The 25237-nt window shown below is 34.4% G+C and overlaps 2 pseudogenes; one reads left to right on the top strand and one right to left on the bottom strand.

Moving 5' to 3' along the window:
* Nucleotides 1–2747: 2747 nt before the first annotated feature.
* LOC109680897 (olfactory receptor 51L1-like) lies at nucleotides 2748–3682 on the top strand (annotated as a pseudogene).
* Nucleotides 3683–8721: 5039 nt separating this feature from the next.
* LOC141424797 (olfactory receptor 52Z1P-like) lies at nucleotides 8722–22739 on the bottom strand (annotated as a pseudogene).
* Nucleotides 22740–25237: the final 2498 nt, after the last annotated feature.

Below are 25237 nucleotides of genomic sequence, written 5' to 3' on the forward strand. Positions count from 1 at the left end.
AGGAGCAATAGGAGTTGGATAGTCAAAATCAAGCAATGCTATGTATAAAGGGAATGTAGAAAAATAGGAGAGCCAGTTACTAGTGAGTATATATGTTGTATAGTACATTCGTATGTAGTAGGAACTTCAGAATGTTAACCTGACTGCTAGATTCATAGCTCACTGAAATCCCAAGTATCCCATTCTGTATCTAAATGGAAATTCCCATTCTACCTTGGACACTTTTTTTTGAAAATTGGCACTCAATAGAGTAAAAAGCACTCAGATCAGCCCAGATAATTATCAGTGGAACTTTGGAATAGAGAAAAGATTAATAAGTGATTCATATCTCTGTCTATGTTGAGTCTCCAATGCATGCAATTCTGGTGAAATTGACAATTGTCACCAAGCTGCTACATAGGTTACTTTGCGAAATGCTGGTTGATGCTGTTCTACTCTATGAGAAGACACTGAAGAGTATCCCATTTTTTTCACACTGTATTATGCATCAGATTGTTGCTGCTGTCCTCATTGTTACTGTTGTTATCATTGTCAGAAGCTGGGTAGGTGGTTATAAGGCAGACAAAAATGAAGCAGCATTTTGTGGTCACTATGTATTAGGATCTATTTTAAGTACTTCACCTACAATACATAATTTTCTTCTGTTTTATTTTTAATTAACATTTTTGAATGTTTTACTACAAGGGAACAATAATTACTTGTAGTGATGGATATGATAATTTCCCTGAATTGGTTATTATACCACATCTTTTTAAATTCCCAACACAATCCTGTCAAATTGTTAAATTCTTTTCTTCAGTTGACAAAAGAGGCAGCTTTGGTGCTTGTAGAAAAATAATTTTTCCATAATCAAAAAGTGAGCAAGTTGTAGAACCAGGTTATAACCTAGGTTGATGTGACTGTAGAACCAGAAAAACAAAATGTCAACAAGGAGATGGGCAGTTTTCTCTTAAAGCCTTGGTAAACGTCACTGACATAGCTGAGTGCACTTCATTCCAGCCAGATTTTTCAGCTTTCAATTAGACCTCATGTTTACACCTTCTTGGAATTATGAGACAGTTATAAAATCAAAGAAATATACTGAACTGACTAAGCAGTGAGGTAGAAAAGAGGAAGATCTTCTGTTTCTGATCATGGATGAGAAACTGGAAAGCAGTCAATACACTGAAGGGGTAAGCTCCGGACACCTGAGCACTGACAGTGATAATGAGAGCAAGCATAGGGAGAACGATGGGGCCTACAAATCCAAGGTCAGAACAGCAGATTTGGGATGATTTTAAGGTAGGCAGAATGATGAAGACAGCAGAGATGTAAATATCAATTTATACAATATGTGGATTGAATTTGATAATTATATGAAGAATCAGAAAGACTAAATTTATCTTGGAATTTACTTGTTTGATTTCTTGTTTATGAGTTTTCATTTTCTAGAAAATTGTCAGCACTAAAAATCCCAGCCAAATATCTTCTGCATCTAGAATATATCTAGGATATATTTACCTGGGACTTAAGAGGGCTGAGAGAAAATTGACAATTTCAAAAGCCAAAATAGACCTTACAAGACAAGAAGATGTCAATTTGTTTACTGTCCCACTGATTGTAAATTCTATTATTAGCATTTTGGTGGGCACAAATGCATGGAAAATAATGTATGGGTGGGATGATAAGGGAGAGCTAATCTTACTTCAGAGGAATTTTTCTTGACCACAAAAGAAGTAGGGAAAATTTTTTCTCATTTGGAATATGTAAAAATCATTTAATGTCAAGGTCAGATACCAATAGGCTTATCCTGATCTTTATGTATATGTACAATTTGTTATTTTCTTTTCTCTTGTTTTGGTTTTAAACCATGTATTTCTACTCTCTTTCAAATATATCTGTCTCATTTTTTGCATTTTTTTTTGGTTGTTGAAAGAACCCAACTCTAAATGAGTCATTAGTTCTGAAACTAATAAGAAGAAAATTCTGGATTTTTAAAATCAGAGTCAGGACATCAACTGTAGTTTCTTTAATCTACCTATTATCCACTTTATTATAAGGTTTTCTTTGAAAATTATTTATTGTTTCAATTAACAGTATCTTCACCTGTAGTAATTTGTTGGCATGACAGATGCAAATAAAAAATGCAATTAGAATCAGTTATCTTAAGAGACCTGGCCTGTAACATCTATTATTTGGTTGGGGATATGTGAGTAAGAGCAAAAATCATGCTATTCATTTTGTGATGTACTTCTGTAGGGGTGCCTGGCATATCATTCTAGCATTGTGACAGAAAGTATCAAGCATAGGCAGGTAAAGAAATTTAATATAAATCTCTGCAGGAGTTATTTTTTAAAAGGTTAATATAAGACTTGTACCCCTGGTCAAGATAGATCTTGTAAAAATTATCAAGGTAAAACTGTGGTCTAGAATTTGTGTGTATGTTACTATCTGCACAGTGTCTTTGTCAGAAGATGGCCTGTGTTTAGAGGGTGTGGGGAATGAGTTTGCATCTGGGAGGTAGAAGTGAAGGCCATAATTGTTAGAAAGTAAATATTTTTTTTTATCTGGTAATAATCAGCAATGAAAAGGAGAAGGTGAGGCACAAATGTGAGGATGGATTAGGGAATGATTAGAAGTAAGTAGTGAATTTTGTTTCCTTTTCTTTATTGTTCTTTTTCTTTTCGTGACACAGATTCTGGTTTTATCAATGCCTTCTTCATTGGAGAACAACTGTGGAATTTGATTGTGGTTTAACAGTCAGCCCTATGGCAACCTCAAACTCTAGCAATACCCTGTCCTCCACATTCTATCTTACAGGCATCCCTGGCTATGAAGAATTTCACCACTGGATTTCCATCCCATTTTCTGTTCTCTATATTGTTGGAATAACAGGCAATTGCTCCATCCTGCACATTGTCTGGACAGATCCCAGGTTCCATGAGCCCATGTACTACTTCCTGGCCATGCTCTCTCTCACTGACTTGGCAATGTCTCTGACACCAATGATATCACTTTTCAGGGTGTTGTGGTCCATTTCCAGGGAGATCCAGTTCAGTGTCTGTGTGGTCCAAATGTTTTTGATTCACACTTTCTCTTTCACTGAATCATCAGTGCTCTTGGCATGGCCCTTGACAGGTATGTGGCTATTTGCCACCCTCTCCATTATGCTACCATTCTCACCCCAAAACTTATTGCCAAGATTGGAATTGGATTCCATTAATTCCACTTCTAGTTCGTCTGACCTTCTTTTCTTTCTGCCATTCCCATGTTCTTTCTCATTCCTACTGTCTGCATCAGGACATGATCCGCCTTGCCTGTGCTGACACCAAGTTTAACGTTATATATGGAATGGTTGTGATTACTCTTCTGTGGGGTGTGGACTCTGTGGGCATTTTAGTATCTTATGTTTTCATCCTTCACTCAGTGTTAAGAATTGCATCCCATGAGGGGGAGCTTAAGGTACTTAACACATGTGTATCCCACATCTGTGCTGTGCTCATTCTTTATGTGCCTATGATAGAGTTATCTGTTGTCCATTGTTTTGCCAGGCACTCATCTCCCTTTGTTCACATATTCATGGCTCATATCTACTTAATGATTTCACCAGTGCTCAAACCCAATCATCTATAGTGTGAAGAACAAACATCTGTCAAGGAGTCCTCCACCTGATTTCCACCCAAAAAAATCAGTTCCACTATGAAGTAGGCATGTCTTCAGGCAATGATGGCATCAGTGCCAATATTATAAACCCACAGTGAATTTTCTGATCTAGCTATGTTGAAACCAGAGTTGTAAACAAAAGACTAGTCAAGATGCAGAAATAGAGACAACAGACATCATGAAGAGACTCTGAAACAGAGTATTGGTGCTCCTGGGGACTAGAAAGTCTGTTTTACCACATACTTCATTAACCCCTTTAACTATGAATGTATTGCAGAGGAGCATTTTATAAATTATCTATTTCTATTTTTCTCATTTTTCATATTAATCTTTATAGTTATACTTTTCCATGAAGTTTTCTGTGATTTTATAAAACCCATATTAATTTACTTTTTAATATTTTATAATATCTGCCATAGGATTTTTACATTACATAAAATTATGTATCTTCTAATCTACCTTCCTTATAGATGCTAAAATGTCATCTTGATATAAAAACATATTGTGGTTGAAAAAGTTGTCAAACATCATGGTGCACAAGTGTCACCTTTTAAAATTGAGCTTTCTTATCTGGAGGGATTTGATTTTCTTAGGAATAGAAAGGGCCAATCTCTACACTTAAAATTTGGAAAGAATCTTAACTTTACAGTAGTAGGAGACAGTAATTTTTGAAACTCTCAGATATTACCAGGTGAACTAATTGTAAACCATTGATTTAACTTGTGTTTTAATAATAATTTGGGGGTAAAGAACAGGTTTAAATATAAAAATATAGGTCAGTGAGATATAATTACTTATAAGTTTGTGGCAGCAAGAAACATGAAGTTTGCTGGGCACCTGTGGCTCATGCCTGTAATCCTAGCTACTTAGGAGACAGCGATCAGGAGGATCATGATTCGAAGCCAGCCTGGGCAAAGAGTTCACAAGACTCTAGCTTGAAAAACTCATCACAAAAAATGGATGTTAAATTCACAATAGCCAAGCTATGGACACAGCCAAGATGCCCCACCACTGAAAAATGGATTAGAAAAATGTGATATTTATACATAATGAACTTTTACTCAGCCTCAAAGAAGAATGAAATTTTGTCATTTGCAGGTAAATGGTTGGAACTGCAGAACATCGTCTTACGTGAAGGTAACCAGACTCAGAAGGCCGAAAGTTGCATGTTCTCTCTCATATGTGGAATATAGACCCAATACAAATACAGCAATATTATCAAATACTGGTCACATTAAGGAGAAGTCACGCATGGGAGGAGTCGGGTAAAAGAAGGAAATTAAAAACTTGAATATGGGTGATATACTCTCTATACAAGAATATATATATTCTTGTATATGGAAATTTTAAACTGGCTGAAACCATCATAAGAAAGGGACTAAGGTATAGAATGTAGATAATTATATGAGATAAACCAATTGGGGGTATAACACATATATGAATGGAAATACCACAAGGAAACTCCTTGTAAAACTTCCTTTATCTCAAACAAGCAAAAAAAGCCATGGTTTTCTTTCTTTCTTTTTTCTTCTGCAAAACCAGAGAACAGGAAGGCAGAACAGGTCCTGCCCAGAGGGGAGGGTTGGCACCACTGGGAGAGGGGAGATTGTGGGGGACAGGAGTAGGAGGGTGAATATTGTGCAAAAATGTGTATATATGCATGTAAATGCAAAAATGACACCTATTGAAACTACTCCATAAATGGGGGGAATGGAGAGATAAATGGGAGCTGTAGAGGGGGTGAATTCAAGTATGATACAGTTGATACATTGTAACAATCTTTGTAAATGCTGCAATGTACCCCACCCAGCACAAGAATAAAGGAAAAATAAAATAAAATAAATAAATGGACCAAGAACAAAGTTCTTACTCATATATATATAGGGGGTATTCCCTAAGAATGCTAATTAGTATAAAGAAACAAATAAGCATAGAAAAATTTAAAACAAACAAAAACAAAACAAAACAAAATGAAAAAGGGCTGGTAAAGTGGCTCAAGGTGTAAGAAAGCCCGAGTTCAAACTGCAGTACTGCAAAAACAAAACCAAACTAAACATAAAGTTCTAGATAATTTTTATCTACAGCTTACCACTGTACAAAACCATCTTTTCTCATATCTCATAATCTAGTACATAATTGTGCATAAAGTTGTATAATAGCAGTTTCAAATTTAGTTGAGTTTTCTCAGTTTGCATATTTATACTGACTCAAAGGAAAAGAAAACCAGATCAATGATGAAAAGAAGTGTTTAGAATGCTTTATGGCTTCTATTCCTTGTGTGGATCTCAATAATCGGTAACATGTTTTCTTATATGTTATTCTCACTGCTATTATGCAGGATCTGCAAGAATTAAAATTTATTAGTGTAAAAGTAGCTCTCATCAATTACCAAATGTACAAATGATACATAATTCAGTCACAGAATAATGAGTGACTTGTTTGGATATATAATCCTGGAGTTGTCATGAGGTCACAATTAAAGAGAGAACACAAATTTAGAATTAGGATCAAATTTCAGGCAGATGAGGTGTCCCTGGAATTTCTGCCAATTGTATATGTTCTCAATACTTGTTATGCTTTCTTGAATCTACTTCTTATTTCACCCTCCTCCTTTAGCACATTCGACTTGGACAAAGTACTATCAACTGAAAATAATGTAAGAAATGTGAACATCAAAGTTAGATATTCTTCATGTAATACATAATTAGAATAAAATTGACTTAAAAACATCATTTTATGAATACTAACATTACCATCAGTTATATATTGTATAAGGTAGCATTTAACTTATACATCTTTAAAAGAAGATATTGCAGAGTATATTTTAAATCTATAGATGTTCAACACACATTTTTATTGATTGTGCTCCAAACAATAAAAAAGTTTTTTATAGATTTCCTTAGTAATAGAAATACTTTTAAACTACAGGAGTCCAGATTTTTAAATTTATGTGACAGTAAAACTACTTTACATATATCAATTGACATATACATCAATTAAAAAACTTCTGAATTTATAAATTATCATCTACTCTGCAAGTTCTTATAATTTATTGTTATAATTAATTATATTCATAAAATATATCTGAACAAAACATTTTGAAAACATATAGGCTCAAAATTAAGACACTTCTTACCTGAATACTTTGAAGAGATGAGTGATTAGATGGATGAGTAATAAATAAATGGATGGTCTTTATTTATTCATTTCACCATTTAAGTGTTTGGTAATTTTTTCCTATATAAAACATTGTTGCAAATCACTTCATTTTCCTACTTAACTGCTCAGTCATTCAACCTAATAACTTAAACAATATAAACAATTTTAAGAAGAATTATGACTGATCTCCTGCTTATACACAAACTCTAGAAATAGCCATATACATTTGTAAGTGGAAATGATACCAATACACTTTTTTCAAAACACTCAATACAATTAATTCAAATAAGAGACTAGGTGTATATTTTTAATATGTTCATGATATACATTTTATTGTCTACATGTCAGGGAAGCATTTTAGCTCTTATTTCACAGTGGAGGTTTATATTTTACAGTGAATAACTATGGCAGATAGACTTGTAGATGAAAAAATATGCCCCAGGTGCTATCAAATGCAATCAGCAAGAATGCTGGGTGTGGAAGGAAGTAAGCTAGGAAAACTGCATGTACTTATATAAAAGAGCCAAAAAGCCTGGTGTGGTGGTGCATACCTGTAAATTCCAGCAGTTGGGAGGCTAAGGAAAGAGGATCATGAGATCAAGTTCACCTAGGCAACATAGAGATATGATGGCCATTTTTTTGGCAGTACTGGTGTTTGAAGTTTGGCCTCACACTTGCTACACAGGTGTTATACCACTTGAGATACTCTGCCAGCTCTTTGTTGCATGGGGTATTTTGAAATAGGTTCTTGCAATCTGTTTGCCCTGGCTGGCTTGGAACTGTGACTTTCCTGATATCTACCTCCTGAGTAGGTAGGATTTACAGGCATGAGCTACCAGTGCCCAGCTATATATATCTTTTTTTCTTATGAAATTCTCTAGGCAAAACATTTGTCCTTTTTGAACCCAAATAAATGGCAAGTTGCTGTTTTGAAAAACAAATAAACAAAGAAGAGCCAAATGAATTCAGTGAATATTCCCATGAGAATAATCATAACATAACATGACTTCATCCATATTAAATCTGAATGCTAAGGATATTAAGGATTAATTTAGGATAGCAATCTGAACCAATCCATCTATTGTAACTGTCACTGCCCCAAGATAGATTGCTGTCACTGACTCCAGTGATGTTCTCCTGAAGTTGGGGTTGCTATAACAGCGTGGCTTTTTTCCTTCCTGAGTTTTAGTTACTCCTTTTATCCTGAGATACCATGATGTTAACTCTGGATGTTTTCATGAAATAGCCTGCTTTTTTATTTACGTAATATAACCAAAGTGAATTTTTAGCATGTGAAATCAAAAGAATCTTTATTACACTAATATATTAAATACATAAGAAATATATATTTTCTGAAAATTAAAAGAAAGGTTTTTGAGAAAAAACAAAAAGAAGCATTTTATGTAAGGTCCTATATATAAATGATGTGTCAGGGAAATCATCAGTGTTTATTATTTGATTAATTAAGGTGCTTATCTAGTCAACAATTATTTATTAAATTACTTGTGTATTCTGGGTCTTGTTGATGTAATAGTGAGACTGGGGTCAGAAGTGATCCTTGGCTTCATGGAAGTTTCATTTTATCCTGCCTTCAGAAAACTGACACAGAAGAGGACTTGTGTTTTGCAAAAATGACTGACATTCCATTGATTACCTTAGTATATTGATTTGCCCCTTGATGGTATCTAAATTCCTTATCAGCTTCCTGTTTATTCCATTTTAAGGATAGAGGATTTGGAAATATGAGTGTTTTATTACATGGTTTTATTCATTTTTAAATTCAGTTGAATTTTATTCAATTTTTTATTTGATAGGTGTTTTGGGGAAAGATCTGTCCACATTTGATTCAGACTTCTTGATGTTTAAGTCTGGTCATTCATCCTGGATTCCTGCATTCCTCATTGCTTCATTACCCTTGGATCACTTAGGATGGCCAAGGAAACCTAGTACTCGCACCCTTATCTTTTTGGTCTTTATTCCATAAACAATGAGGTCCATGGTAGGTGGCAGCAGTAAATAGAGGTTTGCCAGTAGAATAAGGACATGTCTGGGTACATGGTGGCCAAAGCGATGGGTAAAGAAGGAAAAGAAAGCCAGAGTATAGAATAACAAGATGACACATATATGAGCTCCACAGGTTCCAAAGGCCTTTGCCCAGGCCTCTCTTGATGGTAGTTGCAAGACTGTTCTCAAGATCAGCCAGTAGGAGAGGGAAATGAGGACAAAGTCCAGGCCTGTGGTGAGTAGGGCAGCAGTGAGCATAAATACTATTAAGGGCAATACTATTGCAAGCCAACTGGGCAATGCCCATATTCTCACAGTAGTTGTGATGGATGATGTTGCTCTGGCAGAAGTGTAGCTGGAGAATGAGGAGAACCCTAGGGGTGAAAACAGTCACACTCCGAACCACGAGAGCCAGACCAGCCTTGCCAGTGAGAGAGCCTGTGAACAGGGCTGCATAGAGGAGTGGTACACAGATAGCCACTCCTGTGGCCGGTCAGAAGCCATGGCCAGAAGAACTGCAGATTCTGACAGGAACAGAGTGTGAACAAAAAACATCTGTGTGAGGCAGGCAGGAAACACTGATAGGTAAGGACGCCGCCAAAAGATGATAAGCATTTTGGGTACGGTGACAGTACAAAGGAGGACATCACCGAGTGCTAACATGGGTTCATGGAGACTCCTGTCCCAGGCCACTACCGCCATAACAAGGCCATTGCCTATCAGAGGCCAAGAGGTACATGAAACTGAAAGGAATGGAGATCCAAATTTGCACGTCTTCTAATCCCGGAAAACCAGTTAACAGAAAGGAAGTGAGTTGAGTAGTTGTAGAGTTGAGTGCGTTACAACACAGAGATAACTAAAGTCTATTACATGAAAAATAGATAAAAAATAAATAATAAACAATGGTATAAAATTCCTTGATACTACACAGGTCATAACCAGTACTTTGGGCATGATGAAGCGGGATTGCATAGTACCATGAATAACATGGTCTGAGATAAGTTAGGAAATAACTGAATGATTTGGAAAATCTCTCCCCTGTTCTAAGGCTCACTTTTCTTTGAAAAAGGGTGAATCAGAAAAATTAAAAATTAGGTCCTTTATTTTATGTGATGCCAATTGTTCCATCAAAATTATTTATGTATGTGTCTTGTGAACATTTAACTGTTCTGTATGTACATATTTTGCCTTTTATAAATGGAAAATCAATAATAACTAAAAAAGTGTATCTTTCCTTTCTTTTCTCCTTATAATACTTAATTTAATTTAAAACTGTAGGAAAATTTCATTTTTCTGTGGATAAATTAGCAAAGTGCTGCATAGTAATGTGACACATAATAGTAACAGCATGAAGATTTCAATTTTTTTTCTCAATCTGATGTTGTGAAATTTGCTCTGGTTGTCTAATTTTTCTACCACAAAGAGAATAAAAATCCACTCCTTTGTCTCTCACCTAAATCTCTGAAGATAATCCTTGAAGACAATTTTATTAACATGAAAAAGTACTGTGCAAAAGTTATGTTACTCATACCCTAACAAGCACTGTCTTTCAAGGACCATGACATAGAGTCAAGAAGACAAATAAAAATTCGGAGTGCAGTGTATCCTCATTCAGAACCAGAAAATCACTGAACGTTGTCAAGACCCATGATTATTCAGTGCCTTGCATTTAAAGAGTTTTCCACAGAAGGGAGTGATTGCCAGTTTTAGATCTACTAAGAGAACTAGATCAAATTTTACTAGTGCTTTAGGGCAGTGGTTCTTATTTTTAGAAAACCAAATTATATTTTTAAGTAAATATATTCTTTCTATAAAATGCTTCAAATATAAAATAATTCACTTTCTAGTCCTATAAAGAATTAATTCAACTGGTCGAGTTGGTAGTCAAAACACCAGTTTTAGCAAAGGAAATGTATACATTTATCAACATATTTTAATAGCAACTCTTAGGAAGTTTCAGTTATAGATAATAAATGCTATCCATCTAAGAATAACTGCATAATCAGAGATCTGCACAGGCTCCACTTTCCATGTTGGGAATATCACATCACCAAGTGGATAGAAAATACTCTGCACTCATCCTCTACATTAATTGAAATTCTTATTTTCAGAAAATACCAACCTTTACTTTTCTTTAAAAACAAGTAAGGCACATCATCACATCATCAACACATACTTTTTATCCTATTTCACACTTTTCTCTTCATTCTCCTCTCTCTCTCTCTCTCTCTCTCTCTCTTTCTCTCTCTCTCTCTTTCTCTCTTACTTTCTGGTCCAAAGGTAAACACATAGCATAGATGAAGTAGCTTTTTATGAATATTCCAAGACAGAGCTTTATTTGAGAAACTATGGTTAAAAATATAAGGGCATAATGAAAATTTTATTAGCCACTTGAGTCTGAAAATGTGCTTCATTATCTGATTATCTCTCAGCAGTGTCTGGCTTTGCAATCAGACAGAAAATACTAGATATTTAAATATAAGCATATTGAATTAGAAAATAAATCATATATCAGCAGAGGAATTGGCAATATAGCAGAAATATTGGGTAATAATAATAATTGGAAATATTTACCAATGATTACAACTTAATAAGCCTTTTCTTAAAAGATGCTCTTAGACTTTTACATGTATAATCTTATTTAAGACCATAATTACATATTAGATTGTTGTTGTTATTATCCCAATTTTACAGGTTAATAACTCAGACTCTGAAGGATTAACTTCCAAACATCATCTCACAGAATGCAAAATGTGTTTTCAAATCAAGAGATGTTAACTATAGACCTACAGTTTTCACTACTGAAACGTCTAATTTACCTTTCAGATGCACGGCTGTTCTAAATTGTAAGGAATACAGCAACATAGATCTTGAATTTCTTCTTAGTACATTCTACTTGGATATTCATGAGCCTTAATTGAAGCAGTCATGCCCTGTTTGTAGAACTCAGAGGAGATATGCATATATAGTCATCTGTATTAGAAAACAATCCAGGGATTGACCTCTGGTTAAGAAGTCTTTTGAGAATTTTATGTGATTAGTGACTTCTTTTACAGTTGAGGTCCTACAGTTAGTGTTTGGATTAGCTGACTCAACCAGTCTTTCACACTTGTGAAATGATATTTTCTAATTTCTAACTGTACCAATCCCATCTGAGACTGAGTCTCTAAGAAATATGTCTGCACATAGGAGGTTTCCTATTGCCTTGCTCTTCTGGGGTATGAACATCTCCTATGACAACTCAAGACTATTTAACTTATTTTAATAAATTATCAAGTGACTTTTAGTGTAAAGTTTTGAGGTTTAACTGAGAGAAAAGTGTATTGGGTTTTTTGGTAGAACTCCCACTTTTTCAAATGCAGCGTTTTATTAAAAAGAGTAATATATTTTACTTTATTGAACAGTGTTAGGTTTATAGAATAATTAAGTAAAAACTAAGAAAAAGGAGTTATATTAAGAAATGGTGACGTGCAGGTAGGAAGCCACCAGGAGGCAGTCAAATTATTTTCCATTCTGTCAATTCATGCATCTTATCATTGTACTTTAACATCAGAGGAACATTCTAAGTCATGGACTGTGTTCATATTTAGAACTTTAAACTATTTTCATATGATTGCACCTTGACTTACTAGACAACTGGATATTTATGGACATATTTATAGCTAAATAAGGATGACAGCAAATATTATCTCATGGAGAAAAATATCTTTATTAAGTTTAAATTTATTAATAAACTTAATCTTATAAGATAAAACTAATCATAAGAAAGAAATAATTTCAAGTTTAAATTTTGACTTGCATGTTGCTGAAATGAAATGTTAGGTTGAAATCACTTTATTTTTAGTTCAGTAAACTACCTCATAATAATATATGTGTATATACATATATAATGAGGTAATAATAGGTTTCATAAGAAAATATATACATACATGTGTAGAATAATATACATATGCAGCTAAGGTTCCATGACAATAGCCAAACTTATCCTGGCAATCACAATATTGGTGAGGATAGAAAAAGAGTGTAATAATTGAGAAATGACCGCACAGGAGCCAAAGACCATTGTCAGAATGAAGGCTGAATCAAAATCCTAGAATGTTTGAATGAAGAACACACAGTTGAGGTAATTAGAGAAGGTCAGCTCTTTAATATCCAGCCAGGAGATCCTCAGCATGGCAGGAAAAGTGAGGAGGGACAGGCTCAGATCAGAGGCAGTTAGCGTGACCAGGAAGAGGTACATAGGCACTTGGAGTCTGTTTCCTCCACATAACTGTCACGATGATCAGGTTGGCCACCAAGGTAATTAGAAACATTAGAGTATGGGGTTTTAGCTGTGCACAGCCTCTCGCCTAGGGATTCCTGTGACAAGGAAGGTATAGAAGATGGAGTTGGTGGCATTGACAGGAAAGATGATGCTTTCTTAGATGAAATGCATTTTCTCAGGTACAGTCATTGATATTTAGTACAGAATTTTAGACTCTAAGAATATCTATACTGTAAATTAAATTACTGCTTACTGTTTTTTTGGCAGTACTGAGGTTTGAGTTCAGGGGTTCATGCTTGTTAGGCAGCTCTCTACCATTTGAACCATTCTACTAGTCCGCTATTCATCTTATTATTGCATTCCTTTTAACAGATGCTGACTTTGCCAATAAAAGATGACATGCTATATTAAACTACATACCCTTTTTTAGCTTTCTTTTGTCCACATCTCTAATATGCATTAATTGCACATTGTGGGAGGTCATTGTGATATTTCCATGTATGCATATAATTCGTATGATCATATTTAACTCCTCTAGTAATCTTTTATATCCTCCTTCTCTCCACCCTCTTTTCTTATTTTTCTTGAAATTTAAAAGACAGGTTTAATTATGACATTTTTCATAAATACATATAATGTACTTTGATTGTATTTTCTTCCCTTCTCTTTTCCCTACTACCACCTCCTGCTGGTGCTCCCCAAATAGTCCTCCATTTATTTTCATGTCCAGTTTCTTCTTTAGATCTAGCTTCTTATTCCTTTTGTGTGTGTGTGATGCTAGGGATAAAACACAGGGCCTTGCAGATACTAGGAAAGTGTACTGTCACTAAGCTATTACCTTAGTCCAGGTAATATAAAATTAAGAGGAAGGTCCTTCAATATCATGTGACCACATAAATGTGACCTCAATTTAGAAAAAGAACATGTTTTTTTTTTTTTTTTTTCATTTTTCTTTTATTATTCATATGTGCATACAAGGCTTGGTTTATTTCTCCCCCCTGCCCCCACCCCCTCCCTTACCACCCACTCCACCCCCTCCCGCTCCCCCCCTCAATACCCAGCAGAAACTATTTTGCCCTTATCTCTAATTTTGTTGTAGAGAGAGTATAAGCAATAATAGGAAGGATCAAGAGGTTTTGCTGGTTGAGATAAGGATAGCTATACAGGGCATTGACTCACATTGATTTCCTGTGCGTGGGTGTTACCTTCTAGGTTAATTCTGAACATGTTATTTTGTTAACTTTATTAAAAAGGATCTAGTCAGTTTCCAACAAGAAAATCCAGCAATGCAATTATGTTTAAATGAAATCCTAAGATACGTGCCTCTCACTGAATTTATAATGCTATATCATTTTAGTTGTTTTTTGCATCTTTTGCCTTATACATTAGTTCTTATAGCATATGAGCTCATGTTATTGCTATTTTTCAAATTCAAAGAAATTATAAAAGCATAATATAATTAAACATAGAAAAATTATTGTCACCATGAATAAATAATTTTCATAAACCTTACAATAATACGTGTGTCATCTGTCAAATATCATAACCTTGGAAATCCTTGAATTTATTCAGTAAGATCTTTGGAATTATACATATTTGTTTTTTGTAAATAAGTGACACCTGATCATCTTTTTTATTGAATCGTGTATATTGGTCATTTGTTGTTATCATTCACTTTTTATGCAAGAAATTTAAATAACTTTCATATTAAGTAGATTATAGCAATGCAACAACTATCAAAACAGATATACTCACTTGCTTGCATGTTAGGCAATAGAATACGGTCCGAAAATTAAATGTTCAAATGCAATTCAATGATACCAGCGTTTTCATGATCAATGTTGCCACATCTTATTTTGTTGTTCATAAAAATTCCTGCTTGAGAACAATTGAATTTTTTTAGTGTGATATATGATCTTGGTTGCAATGTCATTCAAATGTTCAGTAAATCTAATCCTTTATTGAAGAGTGGGTTCTCTCCAAATACTTCCTTCTCTTCAAAATGTCACTTTCCTTGACCCTGTGATGAAGACAAGATTTGCATATTACATTTGATCTATTGACACTGCTTTTTAAAATAGTTCCGTTCAGTTTATTTTGGGTATTATTTTAAATTCTCTTAGTTAACTAAACTCACACATTTTGCAAGATAAAAACTTGAAGCTAGAATCAACCTCAGAAGTATGATCAGGATATGTTTTTCCTTAATTTGTATTTTTTCAATTTGGATAGTTTTCATTAAAAAGGTGTGAAAAATTTCAGAGGAGTGGCATCATTATTCAAACAGAGCAAATTTTAACAAATCCATACATAGTGCTTCTTCATAAATAATATTGTTGCCGTTTCCCATCTTTCTTCATCTTTGCACCTTCTTTTAATCTACTCTGTCTAGCTTCAGTGTATGCTAGTGTTTAGGAATGAGGCTGGTCTCATTCTTTTTTCTTAATGTTAAAATGTTTTAAAGAAATTCTTTTCCATTTGAGCCAGCATTATTCTCCAAAGCAACATGTGTTTGTCTTTGGAAAATGAAACATATATATACTTCCAGGGCAAGGTCATAAAAAAGAAAACTTTATTATTTGTTAATAGCTGCTGAAGAGAGTAGGAATCTCTGGAGTTTCCTCTTCCTTTGTCTTATTTGTCATTTTTGACAGAGAACTATGAGAGTTCTAGGAATAGTTCACATTGGGCTACACAATTGCATATAGTAGATCCTCAGTGAGGATGGATTTTTATTTCAACTTAAAAGTCATAGCTACATGGCTTTATCCATAATTTAGAACATGTATGTACATTAGATCACAGGTATCCATGGGTACGTGGCTCCAAGGAGACCATCATTGAGGAAAACAGTGCACGTTCAGGACACATAGACTTAAGAATTATACTGCTGGTGCTTGATTCATTTTTTTCCAAAATGTTGTCCAACCGCTACCAAAGACCTGCTGCCTTTCAACAAATCTAAAATTTTCACGTTATTACTTAAATTGAGCACATTAATTTTTATCTTGCTTTTTGGGCATGATTTGCTTCCGGGGAGACATATTTTCACAAAATCAAGGGCAGGGAAACACTCAGCAGATCATGCTATCATTTAAATACAACTGACAATAACATGGGACTTAGGAAGAAATACTTCGCATCATCAACTGAATAGTGAACATGTGGGGGTTTAAAATTTTTGTTCTTGAAATTTCTCTTGATTTTTAAATATTATTATTATTATTATTTTACCACACTTGGTCAAAGCCATGTGTAATAAATGTGTAAATAAGGTTGGAATACTGTAATATTGTCTGGATATATTCTAGGAATCCTTAAACTTTCTTGCAAAAAAATCTCAACAATCTGCCATTTCTAAATCTTTTCAAATGCAAATTTAAATATATGAGCATATATGGGATTGAGAGAATTCTGAAGTGACAAAAATATCTCTTTCCCATAATATCATTCTGTCTTCACACTGTAAATAAAGACTGGTCAGAGGACACTCAGATTCATTTTGCATGAAGAAAGCATCAAGTCATGACCTTTGGTGTTTGATTTAAGAACATAGCTGAGACATGGAGACTTCTAAAATGGATTAAAACTTCAATGGACATACCTAGTGACTACTGAAGCAAACACTTGTCATAGAATTTTTTCAAAGAATTTAAAAATTTTCAATTATTTTAGCTTATGTTTATTTTACAAAATAATGGATTTCATTTTGATATTTCCATTCATGCATATATTGTAATTTAATCATGTTTATCCCTCTACCATTTGTCTTATGTCACCTTTCCTCTTCCTCTTCTACCTCCCCAGTAATTTCATTTTACTTTCTTGAACTTATGGTTTTTTAGTGTGTTTTGAATTTTTAAAAATTCTCATATGTATTGCATGTTGTTTTTCTTTTTTCCCCTTACTTCACCCCAAAATACCTTCATTTAATCATTTAGAAAACTGAGGGTCAAATAGACTAACTTTTAACACGCAGGATGCAACAATCTGAGTTTCAAACAGAGGTCATTCTGGGTCCACAATGTATGTTCTTTTCAGTGAAATTTTCCATGAGAACACATTGCAACAACAACTTCTCACTAGATTACAATTGCACTGACGTTGACTGCCACTATTTCTAGGATACCACCAGAACTGAGTGCTAGTACAGGGACTGGGCCTAAGTTCCTGCTTAAAATATATTTGTTTAACAAATTAAAAACATTTTATTTCTAAAAAATGTTTGTTCTCAAGTAGGGACACACTTTTCCATACCTTGACTGTGGTCCTTTCTTGCTTTTGATGTGTAAACATACTATAATTTTAGTCTTTTAAAAGAAAATAAAACAATTAAATTTTCTCAAAGGCATCTCCCTACTTTCCACTGTAGTTATAAAGAAACATCTGAAATTGATTCAAAATTGCAACTACTGTATATTTACTTTTTAATGTGCCAAAAAATTTCTATATTATCTACTAATGTAAACTTTCTAGTCATCAATACCCTTGTTCTTAGTTGCAGTAAATACTTGATGAATCCTGACTTACTCATAATTGGTCATTCTGTAACAAAACCATGTTATAATTAATGTAAAAGAGAGTATCTGGTATAATTATGAAAGAATCAAAGCATTTTTGAGGAATAAGCACTTGCTAGGATCATTTTGTCTTATTTATATATTTAGAATCTATCTAGTGTAGGAAGGAAAAACTTAATCCATATTCACAATATTCCAAACAAAAGCAATGTGGTATATTCTGTGTTTTTTATTATAAGAAGTACCTTATTTTTCTTTAATTATCATATTATTGTTGTACTGGAAGCACATTGTGACAATTACAATACATCATAGTTGAATTTATTCCCTCCATCATTCTCCTTTACCCTCCCCCATTCCTGGAATAGTTTCACCATGTCTCATTTTTTCATTTTCATACATGAGTACATAATATTTCCACTACATTCACCATCCTACACTCTTTCATTATATGCTCCCCACTCCTATTGGTGCCAAACCCCAGACAAGATCTGTTTTACATTCCTGTTATTTGTTTTTGAAAAAGGACATTGTTATTTGTTTAAGATAGGTATATAGGGAATTTCATTGTGACATTTCCATGTATATATGTACTATAACCCAAATTGGTTCATCCCCTCTATTTTTAAATTTAAAAAAATGAGATAAAATTATTCTTTAAAAAATTTACCACACTTCTGGTGTCTTTTCTAGCTTGAAGTCATCACTCCATTCTTAGAAGTAACAATCCCAATAAACCAAAGAATTGGTGACTCTTTTTAATTCTGTCAGAAAAGAGAGGTTGCAGGGAAAATCTACATTCTCTGAGTTGGAGAGACAAACAGGGAAATGCAGAGACCCATAACTAGCTGGAGCAAAACCACTTAAGCAGAAACTTCTGTGGGAAATTGTACCAGGGTAAGAAAACTTGAATGCCAATGAATTGCTAAAGTCTCAGTGTGGATACATGTAAGAGGCAAAATCTTCAGTGTGGCCCAGGTACACAAAGGTTCCAAACTTTTGGGAGTTTTATTTCCAGGATCTTGATCAGGGTTTTATAGTGATTATAAAAGAAAATATCATTGTGTTTCCCACAGTGAAAGGAGAAAAGCAGTCGTTTTGAAATATGACAGAAAACTCTTCTCTATTTAACAAGACCTTTTTTTAGTAATCTAGTTTTACAAAAGCCTAAACTGTTAGTATTTTATCAGATTCTAACTGATTGATTCCTGCTCACTCTGTTTTTCTTGTTTCTCCTAAGAAGGGAGAGTTAGAAAGTACTTCTGAAGTTCACAGTTCACTAAAGCATAAACTCATCAAAAACTTGAATTTAATCATGGGTAATAGAATATGTCTGCTGTCCCACACATTATCACAGTATTACCACAGCTTCTTGACACATGGTATATCGTCTATATCTTTATCAAAAATATAAAACATAGTGAAAGACAAAAACACAGTTTTTGATATAGAGTTAGCATCTGAACCAAGCTACTATATGGCAGCTACTACTGAAGTATCAAAAGATAATTTTTTAAATTATAAAAACCCTACAGACTTTAATGGAAAAATATGACAGCATGGTGGAATGATGGACAAGTTAAGCAGAAAGATGTACAAATGGGTAACTGTTCCCAAAACTTTGATCACCAAGATGAAATGGAAAATTGCTTGAAAGATATAATCTGTTAATGTTCACATATTAATAAACATACTTACACGCATTAAAGAAAGTGAATCAATATACTTTGTTTACATGCATATCAAAACATACTTACATGCATTAAAGAAAGTGAATCAATAACATTCCAAAAAATAAAACACCTAGCCCAGATGAGTTTACAGGTGAATTCTATCAAATATTTAAGGAATAAATGATGCTATGTTTCTATGTGCTTTTCCAGAGGATAGAGGAGAAAATACTCTGTCATTTTATGAAGGTAGTATTATCCTAATACCATTATCAAGGTAATTATATTTATAATTGTCAAACTTGGAAGGAGATAAGGTATAATTGAGTAGGTGAATGAATAGGTAACCTGAAGCACACTCAGATTGTTAAATATTACTTAGTGCTAAAAAGAAGTGAAGTACAAATATATTCACAGAGATGAAGGAATCTTAAATGTGTATTAGCAAATAAAAAAAGACAATCTGAAGAGGCTACACACTACATGTTCTCAAATAATATTTTGCAGAAGAAAAAATTAGGGAAACTGTAGAAGTATCAGTGACTATCTGTGTTAGGAAAGAGTGAAGGAGGAATAGGTAATGCACACAGGATTTTAAGGCAGTGAAACTACCCTGCTATAATTGTGGATACATTCTATAAATGTCAATATACACTTGTCCAAATGTGTAAAATACAAAACTCCAAGAGATAAATCTAGTGTAAACTGTAGATTTTGGGTGACAAATGTTATGATATTAAAGAATAGTTGGACATGCAAGTCAATACAAATGTAAATTAATGCAAGTAAAAGTTGAAAAAATTAAATATAATTTCAAGAATGAATAGTTGAAAAAAACATGGAAGAGGCATTTGTAGATGTTAATCAGGGTTTAAATTGTCAATTTACATGGGGCCAGTTTATAGCACATCTTCTAATACATGCCTGTGTTTTGACTTTACAAGCTTTGATATATCCAGTATATAACTGGATATGCAAATCAGGGACTTTCTGGCTATATGTATTAAGAAGTACTCATACTACTTTAGTCATTAATTATCTATATTAAGTGAGCTACTTGAGGGAAATGAATGGTTATAAGATATTCTTCCTTTCTTCTGGAAAAAAGTTGGAGATGGATGTGATACATCAATGAGGATCAAAAGTTGGTGTTCTTATGAAAAAATGCTCACCATCTCTAGCCATAAAGGAAGTGCAAATCAAAAACTACACTAAGATGCCACCTCACCCCTGTTAGTATAGCCATCATCAAAAACACCACCAACAAGTGTTGGTGAGGATGTGGGGAAAAACGGACCCTCATACACTGCTGGTGGGAATGTAAGCTGGTGCAACCGCTCTGGAAAAATATTTGAAGACTTCTTATAAATCTAAACATACATCTACCATATGATTCAGTAATCCCACTCCTGGGGATATACCCAAAGGAATGCGACACAGGTTACTCCGGAGGCACCTGCACACCCATGTTTATTGTAGTGCTATTCACAATAGCCAAGTTATGGAAACAGCCAAGATGCCCCACTACTGATGAATGGGTTAAGAAAATGTGGTATTTATACACAATGGAATTTTACTCAGTCATGAAGAAGAGTGAAATTTTATCATTCACAAGAAAATGGATGGAACTAGAGAACATCATTCTGAGTGAAGTTAGCCGGGCTCAGAAGAAAAATCGTATGTTTTCCCTTCTATGCAGACTTTAGATCTATGGCAAATACAGCAATGTTGTTGGACTTGGGTCTCATAACAAGGGGAGAGCACATACTGGAGGTATGGGGGTAGGTAGAAAACCCAAAACATGATCGTGTTTGATGTCCCCATTCCAGAGGAACTAATACAGAAACCTTAAAGCTACAGAGGTCAACAGGAGAAGAGGATTAGGAACCAGTGTAAAGATCAGGTAGAGATGAATCAACTTGGGTTGTAACACATTTGTACATGAAAGCAATGCTAGGAATCTCTCTGTATAGCAATCCTTAACTCAACTAGCAAAAACACTTTGTCTTTCTAATTATACTTATGTCTTCTCTTCAACAAAAGTAGAGATAAGGGCAGAACAGGTTCTGCCTGCAAGCAAGGGAGGGTAGTGGAGAGAAGGTGGGGGTGAAGGGCAAGGGGGAGAAATGACCCAAACAATGTATGCATATGTGAATTAATGAATAATAAAAGTTGCTGTTCTTTTGCACATTAGTGTGACGGTAGTCAACAACATTGTATTTGTAAGGTACTGCCGAATTAAGACCACGCCATGTGTGGAAAGGAAAGATTTATTAGAAATTCAGACATGGGGCTGTCACTCTCGGGTTCAGAGTGAAGCACCTTGGCCTTTATAGGAGGGGCCAAGCCATGGGGGAGGGAGAGAGTCTTTGGTCACTGATTATCTGCGATCACCAGATGGAACAGGTCCATATGTCTGGCTAGTTGAATAACTGGAAGTTCCTGAGTTGTTTTGCAAGCCCAGAAACAATCAGGCAGGGAGAAACAAGCTGTCATAAATCAGGGGGGTCTAGTTTCAAGGTGTAGCCTCGGGTCCTTCCGACTGCCCCAAGAATGCCAGGGACCTAACAGTATTGTATATTTAAAAATAGGAGATTTCAAATATTTTTAGCAGAAACAAGTGATAAATACATGAGGTAATGGATATTCTAAATGTCAGCAATAGACCACTAAACAATGTATGAATATATCAAATGTCACATTTAACCATAGATATATATGTACATTATTGCCAAATAAAAACTTTTGAAAACAAAAAATCCAACATAGTGAGAGATAAAACATGTCCATAAGGGCAGTAAACAAACAAAAAACCTCAATGACATTTTTTGTACAAATGAGAAGTTAATTTCATAGAGATTATCTCAGCAATCAATAAATGATCCTAAAATTTCTCTGTTTTCATTTCATTAGATTTCCCAGAATATGCATGCATATCTCCTGGGTTTTAATGCAGTATATGATAGGGTTGAGAACAGGAGGGACCAAGAGGTATACATAGCCCATGACAATATGCACCGCGGGTGGAACATGTTTCCCAAAGCTATGGATAATAGACACCCCTAGCATAGGGACATAGACAAGCAGCACAGCACAGATGTGGGAGACACAAGTATTGAGTGCCTTGAGTTGTTCTACCCTGGAGGCGAGACCTAATACAGTGATCAGGATCTTCAAATAAGACAGCAAGATGAGCACAGAGTCCATTCCAAGGGTGATGAGAACAATGATGAGGCCATAAATGCTATTAATGCGGTGGTCAGAGCAGGAGAGCGTGATGATATCTGGGTATAGGCAGTAGGAATGGGAGAGCACACTGACTTCACAAAACCTTCCTCTCTTAATAACCAATGGTTCTGGGAAGATAACAGCTATGGCCCTTAGCCAAAGCCCAGCACATATCTTGGCAATGGTTGAATTGGTCAAAATAGCACCATATCTGAGTGGGTTGGAGATGGCCACATAACAGTCAAATGCCATGGATAGCAGAGTGCTTGATTCCATTAGAGAGAAAACATGGATGAAGAACATCTGAGTAAGGCAAGCATCAAAATCTATTTCATGAACATTGAACTGAAAAAGCTTCAGCAAGATGGGCAGGGTGACAGCTCAGAGTCCCAGGTCACTAGCAGTCAGTATGGAGAGAAAAAGGTACATGGGTGTTTGAAGTGATGGTTCCATCAAATAATCACTATGATGATACTGTTACCCATAAGAACAATAATGTAGAGGGCACAGAACAAAATGGAAATCACTGGATGTGAGTCCTCTAGTCCAGGGAAGTCAGTTAGAAGGAAGGGCTGGTAGACACTGATGTTGAAAAAAAACATGCTGTCTAATTTATTATCCTGGGATCCATAGCCTTTTCTCTCTAGTGTAAGAGAGTTTGGATTAGGGCATTATCACCACCATCCTTATTCATGAAGTCTACATAATGTGTTTATGGGAGTTACTAAATAAATCTCCTCAACCATATTGCGTAGCTATAGTCAACATGTAACAAGGAAGTACTAGTATTGTTTATTAACAAATCGTAGTATAGAACCTATACCAATGATTTATTCTTCCCGTAGAACCTTATTTTAACCAAGACATGAAATACATATAGTGTCTCTGACCTTTACTTCACATTTTTCAATATAAAATAAGATTTTAATTGCTAGAAAAGGACAATGAAAGACAAGTTTGTGAGATTAAAGACTACTGGTATACACAGGAAGTGCTAGAACCTACTTTTTATTCTAAGTGCATGCTATCTTTACCAATTTAGGAAACTGAGAGAAAGATGAACAGGAAATCACCAATGTCCTCTATACAGGGCACACATCCTTGTAGAGAGAACAGCCTCATACCCCTTATTAAATTAGAATTTTTCTTTACTAATATAATCACAGTGTCATAAAGATAAAACATGGCTCTATTTTCTTATATATTTTCTTCCTCAACTTCCCTTAAAACTGGAGACCATATAACAAGTGTTTCAGGAAATACCTCTTCTATTCCTACCTCTGGCATTAGCTATTTGGTGTTGGCTGAAATACTTCTGCATTTTGAGTTAAGCCATTTCTTAAGAATCATAAATATATAATATTAAGTAAGTGTTCATTTGTGGTTTCTTGCCCTGCAGATTTGTTTGGTTACATTTGTAAATTTATTTTTAACTGACATCCACACAGTTGTGCATGTGTTTAAAATGATTATGTACCTACAAAAACCACTGCTGTTTATAGACAAAGAACTGGAGAAATGCTACCGAATAACATGTAGCATCACTTTCCTGGGAAAGCACTCTTGGAGGAGATATTAAAGCTGAGTTTATTTGTTCCCACACTAGCTTTTGTAATGGAAAAGAATATATAAGAAAAGGAGATAGTTTGTGTACAAGAAATGAGGCAAAAAAACTCACAGAAAGTTTTGGGATACAAAATAATTTGCAGGACAAATTTCATATGTGGATAAAGGCTTGGGTAGAGGGAAACCATGAAATAATGCTGGGAAGATAAGTGATTATAAGTTCTTATGTAATTCCAAGTAATAACACAAAGCTAGTAGTACTAATTTTTTTATGGTGCTGGGGATTGAAATCAGGGCCTTGTTTTTGTAGTCAAGCATTTTACCAATAAACCACACCATTGGCAAGTAGTACTATTTTTCCGTACATATATATGTACACATACATACATACACACACATATATATGCAGAGAAACAGAGAGAGAGAGAGAGAGAGAGAGAGAGAGAGAGAGAGAGACAGGGGACAGAGACAGAGAGGAAGTTTGGAATGATCAATTATGTACTCACATTCATATTTTTAAATTTTACTCTATTTTCATGTGTTGAATGGATTGAATTGGAGCATTTTATAAGTCTCAAAAGGTTGTTTCCTTATCTCAGGAAAGCTATAAATTATAATAATCACTTCTATTAAAAGTAATTATTAATTCCTTGGAACTATATTTTATAAGATGAGCTCTAGTAGATTGCATGAAAATATTACAATGAAAATCCTTTACACAATTAATATGCACCAAAAAAAAGAGAGATGAAAAAATCATCTCCAGGAAATTCATGAAATGCTAAGTAAATGATTGGCACTTTTTTTAGGCAAGGTTTCATGTTTAAGGAAATATAGTGACTTTCTTTAACAACAGTTATTAGTCAGCAGACAGTGTTAATTTCAGTGACAAAAAAGAAAGTGTATAGCCAAAATCTAAAACACAGACTTATACAAGGAATCTTCTAATAATTATTGATTATTGTAATTTTTTTAGGAAATGCTATACTGCACGAATTAATGACTTCCTGATGAAAAAATTATTAAAAGAAATTTAAGTTATACAGATTTAAAAATAAAATTCCAACAATTCTTCCAGCAACAGTAGCAGAATATAGTGCTATCAATTGATCTTCTGTTTTTTCTGTTTAATACCTTTATTAGGGGGAAATATAGATTTTACAAAGGGAATACTAAACCAAAGA

This window comes from Castor canadensis, chromosome 1, assembly GCF_047511655.1.
Source record: "Castor canadensis chromosome 1, mCasCan1.hap1v2, whole genome shotgun sequence".
Classification (NCBI taxonomy): domain Eukaryota; kingdom Metazoa; phylum Chordata; class Mammalia; order Rodentia; family Castoridae; genus Castor; species Castor canadensis.